The 13328-nt window shown below is 46.1% G+C and overlaps 1 protein-coding gene across 8 annotated transcripts in view; it reads left to right on the forward strand.

Moving 5' to 3' along the window:
* LOC130356692 (4-hydroxyphenylpyruvate dioxygenase) overlaps positions 1–13328 on the forward strand; it is a 139532-nt gene that overhangs the window by 92289 nt on the left and 33915 nt on the right. The window lies entirely within an intron of this gene.

Here is a 13328-nt window from a genome sequence, read left to right on the forward strand (position 1 = left end):
TCTGATTTCAGCTCCTGACAGCCATACAAGTACTGTTCCTCCAGAATATATTACCATCTGTTTAGGTCTCTAGGCTTCATGGTGGACACACTATGTTACACAGAGAATCGGGCGCTGGGTGGTAGATCGCGGGGGTCCCAGCAGTTGGATCCCCCGCAATCTAAAATGGATCCCCTATACTGCAGACAGGGGATATTGTTTTTGGATACAGAACTGCTCAGTGTATATATACTAAACTTTGCAGTTGCAGAAATTTCTGTAACAAACCTGACATGTGTGAACGTACCCTTAAATTTTATGCCTGCCCTCTAAAGTTGGCGGGGGGGGGGGCACACGTAGAAAATGGCACATATATCTATTAAGTTATTTATTATTTACCATCTAATTTCAGCTCCTGGGAGCCATACAAGTATTGTTCCTTCAGAATGAATTACTGTCTGTTTTGGTCTCTAGGCTTCACATTGACATTTTAATGCACTCTGTAATTGTATCTGTTCATATGAGATCTTGAGATTGCCAGGGGTGGTAAAGGACTTGTGCCTACATCATTGTGACAGACAACTATCACAATGCAATGATAAAACAGTGATGACGTGCTGCAACGAAGGGGCCTCAGGCAACATCTCCATGCCGGACATCACCTGGAGAAAGGATAGCGGCCCAAGTGTCAAGTGTCTCCTGCTTCTTGTCTGGCCTCCTGTGACTCTACAATGATTTACTAGTACTTTCTCTAGGTTTGAATTTTTTATAACTTTTCAACACATTCCACTCAGTTCACATTTGTCAGTAATATTCCAGTGATCCTGGGCTTATTTTCTCTTTTCTCTGCTCATTGTAATCTCTTTGCCTCCCTAGCCGCTCCTCTGTAAAAGGTGTATGTCCTTTAGACTGTTTATGCACAGCGCCATAACAGTGTTACTGTTTGGGATTAAATTCTTCCCAGAGAAATACAGTGCTTGGATCAAAGCTGCATTGCTGATCTAACCACAAAGATAAAATCTCCATTGTTTAAAGGGGTACACCGCCCCTAGACATCTTATCCCCTATCCAAAGGGTACTGGATAAGATGTCTGATCCTGGGGGTCCCGCCACTGAGGACCCCCGCAATCTTCATTCTGTACCCGCAGTTTGTTTAGAGCGTCGGGTTCAGCGCCAGAGGCTTGTGACGTCACGGTCGAGACTCCTCAATGCAAGTCTATGGGAGGGGACGTGACATCCGTCACGCCCCCTATCATAGACTTGCATTGAGGATATGTGGCTATGTCACGAGCCTCCGCATCGCCAGTCCTCTGGCACGGAGCGAAGTTCGCTCCATGCCCCAGATGTCTGGGGTGCCACAGACAAGATCGCAGGGGTCCCCAGCGGCGGGACCCTCGCAATCAGACATATTATCCCCTATCTTTTGGCTAGGGGATAAGATGTCTATGGGTGGAGTACCCCTTTAACCTCCTCTATACCACAACTAGACATTAATCCAGAAATAGAGAAGCAATTTAAAGGAGTACTCCGCTGCTCAGCATTTGGAACATCAACAGGTATGGTATGGCAATATTGTGGTTGCCTAGTACAGGAGGTTACCCCGTGCTCAATAGGGTAAGGATACCGCTCGATCCTTGTGTCCTAACCTCTGTGCTGTAAACCGGTAGGGTGGCGTTCCCTTCCACGTGTAGACAGTAGACAATAGAAAGCGTCCAGCACCAAGAGGCAGGTAAAATTGTCCTTTATTGGAGGTACAAAAGTAACAAACAGCATACATGGAGCGTAGTGCCCACCAGCCCGAAACGCGTAGGCACTACGCTCCATGTATGCTGTTTGTTACTTTTGTACCTCCAATAAAGCACGATTTTACCTGCCTCTTGGTGCTGGACGCTTTCTATTGTCTACTGTTACCCCGTGCTCCTGCTGTCCTGTCAGGCAGCCTCCTTCAGTGTCCCCAAGGCCCCCTGCACTTGTTTCCCCATTGTAAATATGTTTTACCATGTAAAGTGTTATAAAATGTTATGTTGCTTTGAGTTTTACCATGTGATATGTCATGTGATTGTTACCCAGGAGGTACCAGTGATCAGGTGATCCCAAGAGTGACCTATGGGCTCCCTGCTAGTCTCCCCCATATAAGCTCTGGGTGGAGCTTTTCTCTCTCTCTGAGCTCTGCTCTTCTGCAAAGCTGAGGTCCAGTGCAGTCGCCTAGTGTGTGTGTCCAGAGTGTTGAAGACCTCAAAGTCAAGTCCTGCAGCCACCATCAAGTCAAGTAAGCTAAAGTCACAGCTTTATGAGTCAAGCAAGTCAATTCCTGTAATCTGTCAAGTTAGCGTGGTCTGCATTCAATTGTCCAGTCCTACTACAAGTCCCAGCAAGCTCTTAAGGTCTCTGTGTCACTGGTCACCTCCTTGGGCCCTGGCTGAACTGTATAGACTTTAATAACTGTCTACCCTCAGTAATGCTACTGTTGTCCATAACTTGGCATTGAAGTCTTTATTGCCCCCGTGCCTAGCCCAGGATCGTGCGATATACCTTCGGGTAGTTATAGGCTAAACCACACCCTGGCATCAGGAATACAAGGGGTTAATGCCAGCTGTCCCTAGGGTAACAACATCTTCCCTGCACCACACACCCTGCCACCACAACTTCTGGTGTCACAAACAGCATACAGGTATGCGCCTTATGCCACAAGTGCTCCCCGCCTAGTCTGAACTGTGTCCAATATTGTTTACAAAAACCGCATGCCGATGCAATTTAATTCTGCGCCATAAAGTGTATGGGACTTTGCAAGTGAAAAGTGTTTTACTTGTGGCGCCTGTGAAACAGAGGGGGAGGTGAAGAAAAAACTGTTATTTTCCATCATGGACTGTAGAGAGTCGGTACCTGAAAGGGTTAATTGGGTCCGGTGTTTCCCGCGGTCGCAGCTCCGCCCTGCCAGTCCCCAGCGGTGACTCCTCTCCAGCACAGTGAGGAGGAACCAAAGAGCCGCCCTGTGTCACACAGGGGAAGACTTTGCCGACCTGACCAAAACAGGAAGTCCCCTGGGCGCAGCCATATTGGAGGTTCTGACGGCTGTGTCCGGCTCCTCTGTCTTCTATCAAGCACCCACTGCAGTGCAGACTCTGCAATCGACAACGATTACCAGTATCAAGTCTCCGGTGACAGTCACTATCAGCATTAACTCACTAGTGTCCGCATGTCTGGTCGCAAGACAAATTACTACTGGGTACCAGCAAAATAGAGAGGGAGCATTCATTATATTACTTCCACTAGCCGAGTCTAAGCCACTGCAGCACTTCAGCAATTATCTTAAAGGGAAAAGCACTTTATTCTTAATGCGACAGCACACTCAAAATTCAACAAGATGTCAGAACCCAGCTCTCCAAATCAACCAGGTGACAGTTCCCCTCCATCTTCAGCAGCGGGATCATCTCTTGCCCCAGTGGCAGGAATGTTGCCAGTCCTGCCTGCAGTCCACATCAACAACCCTGGTGTTCCAGCGTCTGCACCAGTATTTATGGGGAACCATGTCCTCCCTACCTACAATGGAGTCCCCTTCACCCTGAGGGATTTCAAAGAAAGGATCTAGAGTTTGTCTTTCCTCTTTCCCTCTTAATCAACAGGTACAATTGCTCACAGGGCAACTACATGGACCAGCATTAGAGGAAGTCCGCACCTGGCCAGCCTCCAAGAAGGCGATTGTAGAGCAGATCTTTGAAGGACTGTACCAGGTATTTAAGTCCCATTCTCAATCAGAGGTACGTCTCCGGCTGTATGAAAGGAGAAGGAAGACAGGTGAGACCTTGAGAGCATATGCCATAACCCTACAGAAATATATACCAAAAATTAGAAGGTATAACTCCCTAGCAGGGAAACAAGGTGTTAATGGACAGATTTATTGATGGGGCTAATAGGTGGGACAAAGCCCAGCTGTGAATGTTACCAGTCCAAAACCTCAAACTTGTCATTCCCCGCTTTCAAAAGACTGGCTATCCAAATGATTGAGTTTGGGACTGAGTTAGAGGAAGCTTGTCCACCTGTCCAAGAGCCATTAGGGGTGGTAGCCAGACCTATACCACAACCATCACCAGCCCCCACCCCAGTGTCACTTGCTTTGCCAGTCACTGCAGCCTTAGATTTACAGAGTGTTAGGCAGGACAGTGAACAACTGACTAAGGCTGTGAAGGATCTTGCCACCCGGTCTGCCCCACCTGACCGTGATCCACCCCAACCCAGAAAACCCGCCACTGCTCCCCGCAATTTTAACCCATGCAACCCTCTGCCTAATAGACCCTCATGGACTGAAAGACCCTTTTGTACCTATTGTAATAAACCAGGACATTGGAAAATGCAGTGCTGGGATTTTAAACTGATTTCCCTTGAAGTCGCGGACTGGCCCTCAGGAAAACAGGCATCAGGTCCAATCCCTGAATGACCTCAGTCAGGACTCTCACTTTGTCGCCTTCTGCCCCTATCTCAAAATTATTGTAGAAGGTGTAACGTTGGAGGCGTTGATAGATACAGGGTCACAAGTGTCTACTATACCGAAAAATGTTTTCAGCATTGGGATGCTAGTTTATTCTGTGAACCGGAGGATGTTAACTTCAGAGTAGTTGCGGGTAATGGGCAACCAGTCTCCAGACATGGATACTAGGAGTCAACCATTCAGTTGGGAGAGCATGTACTTAGCGAGCAGGGAGTGGTTGTAACTAATGTGACAGATTAGCGGTCTGCTGAATTTATACTGGGGATGAACATTATGAAAAACTGTTTTGTTGAAATAGTAGGTGCCTTGCATGCCTGGACCAAGTCAAGGCATGGACCAAGTCAAGGGAGTAATCAATGTCACCAAAAGGTACCATGAAGCTTTTAGCAAACACCCCACAGATTTCGGGCATACGTCCATGATCCAACACCAAATCCTCACAGGCGACAGCCCACCTATGAAGGAAAGACACCACCCGGTCGCGCCAGGCATGTATCAGACTGTCAAGAAGATGCTGGCCGACATGAAAGAGGCGGACGTCATCCAAGAAAGTCAGAGTCCCTGGGCGGCGCCACTTACATAGTTACATAGTTAGTACGGTCGAAAAAAGACATATGTCCATCAAGTTCAACCAGGGAATTAAGGGGTAGGGGTGTGGCGCGATATTGGGGAAGGGATGAGATTTTATATTTCTTCATAAGCATTAATCTTATTTTGTTCCAGGAATGTATCTAATCCTGTTTTAAAGCTGTTAATTGTTCCTGCTGTGACCAGTTCCTGAGGTAGACCGTTCCATAAATTCACAGTCCTCACGGTAAAGAAGGCGTGTCGCCCCTTGAGACTAAACTTTTTCTTCTCCAGACGGAGGGAGTGCCCCCTCGTCCTTTGGGGGGGGTTTAACCTGGAACAGTTTTTCTCCATATTTTTTGTATGGGCCATTAATATACTTATATACGTTTATCATATCCCCCCTTAAACGTCTCTTCTCAAGACTAAACAATTGTAACTCCTTTAATCGCTCCTCATAGCTAAGATGTTCCATGCCCCATATTAGTTTAGTCGCGCGTCTCTGCACCCTTTCCAACTCCGCAGTGTCCCTTTTATGGACAGGTGCCCAAAACTGAACAGCATATTCCAGGTAAGGCCGTACCAATGATTTATAAAGGGGGAGTATTATGTCCCTGTCCCTTGAGTCCATGCCTCTTTTGATACATGACAATATCCTGCCGGCTTTGGAAGCAGCAGCCTGACATTGCATGCTATTCTGTAGTCTGTGATCTACAAGTACACCCAGATCCTTCTCTACCAGTGACTCTGCCAGTTTAATCCCCCCTAAGACATACAATGCATGCAGGTTATTAGTACCCAGATGCATAACTTTACATTTATCCACATTGAACCTCATTTGCCAAGTGGATGCCCAGACACTTAGTCTATCCAAGTCATCTTGTAACTTATGCACATCCTCTATAGACTGTACTGTGCTACAAAGCTTGGTGTCATCTGCAAAGATAGAAACAGAGCTGTTAATACCATCCTCTATATCATTGATAAATAAATTAAACAGTCCCAGTACTGAACCTTGGGGTACACCACTAATAACCGGGGACCAATCAGAGTACGAATCATTGACCACCACTCTCTGGGTACGATCCATGAGCCAGTGTTCAATCCAGTTACAAACTAAAATTTCCAAACCCAAAGACCTTAACTTACCTGTCAGAATAAGACGGAACCATCCGCTTCTGTTTCGAAGAAACTGAACAATGTCGCACATAAGGACTCTTATCCTCTGCCAAGAATCAAGGAGTCACTCACAGCCCTCGGGTCTGCTGCTTACTTCTCCACCTTGGACTTAACTAGCAGATATTAGCAAGTGCCCATGGCTGTGGAAGACCGGGAGAAGACCGCTTCCGTGACACCCATGGGACTGTTCGAGTCTATAAGTATGCAGTTTGGGCTATGTAATGCCCTTGCTACATTTCAGCGTTTGATGGAATGGTGCCTGGGCCATCTAAATTTTCAAAGTGTCCTATTGTACCTGGACGATATCATTGTGTATTCTAAGTCCTACAGGAATACCTCAGTCATCTGTCTGATGTCTTCCAAGTCCTGATCAAGCATGGGCTGAAGATCAAGCAGTCAAAGTGTCACATGCTTGGAAGTTGTCAAGAACTGGCCTACCCCATGCACAGTGAAAGGTGTCAGGCTCTTCCTGTTATTTGTCGGCTACTACCGCCGCTTCATTCCCACTTTGCACAGAATGCAGAACCCTTCACAGCTCTCTTACAGGGTATGACGAAGGAGAACTACAATGGGAAACTACCTGTAGAATGGGCCGAAGAGCAAGAGACAGTGTTTCGATCTCTTAAACGTCTGCTGCCAGAACCACCCATCCTGGCGTACCCAGACTACAGTCAGCCGTTCCGGTTATATACCAATGCCAGTTTCGAAGGTCTGGGAGCTGTCCTGTCCCAAGTCCAGAAAGGGCAAGAGCGAGTACTTGCCCTTGCCAGTCATACCTGCAGGGAGCAGAGAAGAATGATGCAAACTACAGCTCATTCAAGTTAGAACTTCTTGCCCTGGTATGGGCCGTGACCAAAAAGTTCAGACTACTTAGCTGCCATGCCATTTACTGTCTATAGGGATATTAACCCATTGGCCCACCTGAACACTGGCCAGTTGGGTGCCATTGAACAACGTTGGGCTTCAAGATTAGCCAATTACAGTCATGCCGATGTACTGTCTCGGATGACCCCCGTTGAAGAACTACCTGTTGAAGACATGTGGGAGGACGTGGAGATGCCCTCATTTTATCAACTGTTCGTGAACCAGAATGTTGTGACTGCCCTGATGGACAATGAACCCAGGTCCGAAAAGGTTAAAGACCTGTACACCTGGAAGACTCTTCAAGATGAAAGTCGAGTCATGGGGGATCTGTTGGACTACCTTCTGGCGAAAAAGGTACCAACCCGTCTAAGTCTGGGGCGACAGAGGAAGCGTCTGTCTGTGCACAAAGGGCTGTTGTGACGAAATTCTTTGCACCCGGTTTCTGGTGATCGACTTCATCAGATTCTGTTTCCCTGAAGAGATGCCGCGATGGTCCTCAACGCATACCATGATCAGTCTGGACACTTTGGAGTCCACAAGACTGAAGCTACTGTCAGGCAAAGATTCTATTGGATCGGAATGCAGAGCGACATTGGGAATTGGTGCAGTGAATGTGCTGTCAGTAATGTCACCAAAAACGTGCGCAAGGATGCAAGAGCATCTCCTCCATTACATCCAGAGTGAAAGGCCTTACCAGTTGGTTTCGCTGGACCATGTCAAGTTGTCTCCTACCCAGTCCGGGTACACTTATGCTCTCACCATGGTGGATCACTACTCTAAATGGGTTGACCTTGTCCCTGTCAAAGATCTTACAGCCAAGACAGCAGCCCAGATGTTCTACTCCAATTCGGTGCAAACTCATGTGTGTCTGCAGTCTGTCCTAATGGATCGGGGAATGGCCTTCGAGGCCCAACTCTTCCAAGAGCTGTGTCAGTTCCATGCCTGCAAGAAACTCTGGACTACTGCTTATCACCCCCAGTGGAACAGGCTCTATGAGCACAGCAACCAAGTCTTTATCCACATGTTGCGAGCCGCCTCTGTGTCAAGACAAGAAGAGTGGCCCGACTGCTGCCCGAATTATAGGAGATCTATAATAAAACAGTTCACTGTTCTACAGGGTTTCTACTTAATGATGGGGCTCCATGGACAGCTGCCTAAAGACTGATCATTTGGGCTCCAAGCTCCGTTCAACAACTCTCCGCAAGCTTCCCTGGAGTGGGTCTCTGACCACCAGAGAAGAACCCAAGAGGCCAGAGAAATTACCAGCAAGAAGATGGGAAAGGCCCAGCAGAGACAACAGGAGGATTATAACAGTCATGCTTCTGTTAAACCACTTCAGTTGGGCGATAAAGTCTGGCTGCAAAAGTTTCTAAGGACCAACATGTTAGACTCTATCTGGGAGACAGAACCGTACACGGTGATGGCCATAGCCTATCCGGACTCTGATGTATACAAAGTACAAAAGTCTGGGTATGAGCCACAAGTTGTTCATCAAAACCGAATCAAGTTGTGTCTGAAAGAAGATCTACCAGTGCTCCCAGCACCACCTCCTCCAGCTGTCAGACCTGTGAGAGAATATGTCCCAGGCGAGGGAATCCATCCATGGACTTCTCCATGTTTTCTCCAACTCAGCCTGCGATCTTCTGTGTCGCACTAACCCCGGGCCAGTTCAACCAACACTAGTCTCCACACCAGTCCCAGTCTTGTCACCATTGGCTCCGGCCTATATGCCAGTCTCTAGAGTACCAACTCAGTCTCCAGCCTCTCCAGTGCAGATGCCAGCAACTCTGGGTCCCACCAGCCCTGGACAAAAACCCGCTCTTGAATTTGTCGAGGAAGAGTAAGCTGCAGCTTCAGAGGCTCCAAGGGCTCCCGAAGATGCAAGGGTTCCAGATTCCCCCGAAGGGCAGGGATTATGAAATGTGACAGTGTATACAGGAGCCAGCAGACAGCGCAGTGTAGCCGCATGTGCCGCCGGCTTTCAGTTAATAAATTCAGATCGCAGCGGGTTTCTGGAGAATGACCGGCTGCGATCTTCACCTCAGCCCCTGGACTATAACTCCCATCATGGGCAGAGTCTGTCCATGATGGGAGTAGTTGTAGTACCGCAACGCTGAGGGATGGCACTTGCACATCCCCCTGCTGCAGGACTTTTAGGATTACTACTTCTATCACGAACAGACTCTGTCCATAATGGGAGTTATAGTCCAGGGGCTGAGGTGCAGATCGCACCAGGTCATTCTCCAGAGACCCCCTGCAATCCGCATTTATTAAGTTAACAAGCCGGCGGCACATGTGGCTACACTGCGCTGGACGCCGGCTCCTGTATACATCTCTCATAATTGCCGCCGCTGGGAGATGGGAGCAGGGATTATGAATTATGAGTGGTGTATACAGGAGCCGGCGGCCAGCACAGTATAGCCGCATGTGCCGCTGGCTTTTAAAGTTAATAAATGCAAATGCAGAACCGCATATACCACCCGCTGTTGTAAGACTACAACTCCCAGCATGCCCTTACAGTGAAGACATGCTGGGAGTTGCAGTCTTGCGAGCTGGCGGGTGTAAAATGCGGCCGGGCAGAGGGTGGTATATGGGGTGGGGGGCGACGTGGTGGCAGCAAGTGATAGATGCGGGGCGGGAACCATTAATATAATGCTACAACATTGTAGTTTCATATTCATGGTAGCCGGCCGGGGAGCGGAGAGCTTGTCACTACAAATTGTATTTGTATGGTGCGGGCGGGTGACAAGCGCTCCGCTCCCCGGCCGGCTACCATGAATATGACACTACGGCACTGTAGTTTCATTTTTCCCTCCTAAAGCTGTGATTGGCTGAGCTGTTAAGAGCATGCTGGGAGTTGTAGTTGTGTGGTGCGCGCAGGTGACAAGCGCTCCACTCCCTGGCCAGCTCACAGGAATATGACACTACGGCACTGTAGTTTCATTTTTCCCTCCTAAAGCTGTGATTGGCCGAGACCCCTCGGATAATCACAGCTCCGGGCTGGGAATCTGAAATAACAATGCCGTAGATTTATATTCAAGGTTCCCGACTGGCAGGCTCCGCTACCCACCGCCCACCCGCATCTATCACCTGCCCGCACACCACGCAACAACTGCCAGCATGTCCTTGCTGTAAGGGCATGCTGGGAGTTGTAGTCATGTAGCACAGGCGGGTGGGAGATGTGCGAGTGGATGACAACCTTCCCTGTCACCGCCAGCACATTTCCCACCAGCCCGTGCCTCACAACTACAACTCCCAGCATGTCTTTACAGTGAGGACATGCTGGGAGCTGTAGTCATGTGGCCAGATGATGGGAGATAAGCGGGCCTCCCTGGCTGTTGCTAAACTATAACTTCCATGATGGGAGTTGTACTTTAGCATGGGAGTTGTAGTTTAACAACAGCTGGAGGCACCCTGTTCCTAAACTGGAGGCTCCCTGTTGCTAAATTACAACTCCCATCATGGGATGGGGGTTGTAGTTTAGCAACTGCTGGAGGCACCGTAAATGTATTAACATATTTTCCGTGTTTTTTTTTCTTCTCATTTGAGATCCCTGCATTCAGAGGACCTCTTTGGATTCGGTGGATTACATCGATGACCAGCATTTTTTTTTTGTTTAATATTAATAAAACGGTTAACGAGAGCTTGTAGGGGAGTGTTTTTTGCAATAAAAAAATTTTAAACGTGTTTTTTTTTGTTATTTTTTGTTTTCTTAACAAGATTAGTAGTGGAAGCTGTCTAATAGATGAAACCATTACTAGGCCGGGCTTAGCGTTAGCAACAAAAACAGCTAGTGCTAACCCCCAATTATTACCCTGGTACCCACCGCCACAGGGGTGCCGGGAAGAGCCGATACCAACAGGCCCGGAGTGTCAAAAATGGCGCTCCTGGGCCTAGACGGCAACAGGCTGGCATTATTTAGGCTGGGGAGGGTCAGTAACAATGGTCCTCGCCCACCCTGGTAACATCAGGCTGTTGCTGCTTGGTTGGTATTGTGCTAAGAATTAAAATATGGGGAACCCTATCCATTTTTTTTAATTATTATTATATAATTATTTATGCAAAAAATGTGTGTAGTTCCCCTGATTTTAATGCTCAGCCAGATACCAACCAAGCAGCAACAGCCTAACTTTACCAGGATGGGCGAGGAACATCTAACATCGTAAAATAACGCCAGCCTGTTACCGCCTAGGCCCAGGAGAACCATTTTTGTGGTTAGCGCAAGCTATTTTGGGACTAACGCTAAGCCCCGGCTTAGTAATGGATTCTGTCTACAAGACTGCTTCCACTACGAAGCCTGAAAATTCATTTATATAAAACACAACACATTGAAAAAATTGTTTATTTAAAAAAAAAGGGCCTCGTTAACCCTTTTATTGACACATTTAAAATAACGCTGTCCTCCGCCTTCATGTATCTAAAATGAGAAGAAAACAAGAACAATAAAACTACAATCATTTCTGTGATTTCTACACAAATCAAAAAGCTGGTGTGACATGATGCAAACTGGACTCTCACCCCTTTAAAAATATCATGTAAAGCAGACAATATATGTGGACACGCCCACTTCTACAAAACTGACGTGAACAATGTAAACTGCGGCACAAAGCTCTTTGAAAATGTGGTCGATACTTTTCGCGGCAAAATTATTATTTTTTTTTTTTGTGTGTGCAAAATTCTTTGAGAATCTCCCCCTCTGTGGACTTTGTAAAGATTTATGATTTTACTATTGTGCAGAGTTTTGTTCGGCGCACCCTGCTGCTCCAGCACTTCTAGCTATGTGAGGAGTGTACCTGTGAGGTAGAGAAGGAGTGCACGGTAGAGCTTCTATATTTGCACAAAATTTATCAAAGGACGTGCACAACTTTATTAAATCTTGAGCAAGAGTGTAAATTAGACAGCAGTGTAAAGGGGTAGATCTGTGTCTACAATATACACCTAATGATATATCTCCGCCTTGTCTCTATAAATATAGTCATGGATAGAAGTACTGTTGCACTAGATGATTTTCACTAGAGTGTCCACCAGATGGCAGGATGCTGTAATGTATCAGCCATTAATGGGTTTTGCACACTTCACTAGGCAGCATGTAGGAGAGGCGTTCTACTATGTTTTGCAAAGTTATCAGATGAAATGGGAGTGTAAAATAACCAGCTGCATACAATGTTGTGCATGAATGGATGAACAGCTTGTACTGTACTGGAGGATTCACTGTGTGTCGGACAGGAAAGAGTACTAGTTTATCCCAACAGCAAACCAACTGAGCTAAAGTGGTGCAAGTAAGATATTATAAATAGTTGCTAGATTCCCCCAAATATAGCTGATTTCAGAATCGGGACACTCTCTGTTTATTGTCTATTGCATAAACCCCCTTGCACGTTGCACTCTGTGGTTAAAGTGACACCTGTTATCTCTATTTTTGGGTCAGTGTGATTAATAAAATCTATATAAATCAGGTATCATAAAGGGGTACACCGGTGGAAACCTTTTTTTTTTTTTCTTTTTTTTTTTTTTTCTTTCTTTAAATCAACTGGTGCCAGAAAGTTAAACAGATTTGTAAATGACTTCTATTAAAAAATCTTAATCCTTCCTGTACTTATTAGCTACTGAATACTACAGAGGAAATTCTTCCCTTTTTGGAACACAGTGCTCTCTGCTGACATCTCTGTCCATTTTAAGAACTGTCCTGAGTAGGAGAAAATCCCCATAGCAAACATATGCTGCTCTGAACAGTTCCTAAAATGGACAGAGATGTCAGCAGGGAGCACTGTGGTCATGATGTCAGCAAAGAGCACTGTGTTCCAAAAAGAAAATAATTTCCTCTGTAGTATTCAGCAGCTAATAAGTACTGGAAGGATTAAGAGTTTTTAATAGAAGTAATTTACAAATCTGTTTAACTTTCTGGCACCAGTTGATTTAAAAAAAAATAAAAAATTTCCACCGGAGTACCCTTTAAGGCTACTTTTTAAAACAAAATTTAAAAATAAATATGCTTAATATTGCCCTAATCTAATCCCTAAAGCTTTTTTATTTGTTTGCTTATGGGGCTATATATCTATAATATTGGTGTAGATTGGATTTTTTTTTTATTGCTTTTTATATATTTTTTCCTGACATATCAATCAGCAATTCTGACATTTGTTTTTGTTTTTTTTTGTTTTGTTTATACTTTTTACAGTGTGGGATCAGTGGGAAAATTTAATAGATGATAAAAAAAAAATATGTTTATTTTATTGTTTACATTATTTATGTA

Source organism: Hyla sarda, chromosome 2 (assembly GCF_029499605.1).
Source record: "Hyla sarda isolate aHylSar1 chromosome 2, aHylSar1.hap1, whole genome shotgun sequence".
Taxonomy (NCBI): Eukaryota; Metazoa; Chordata; class Amphibia; order Anura; family Hylidae; genus Hyla; species Hyla sarda.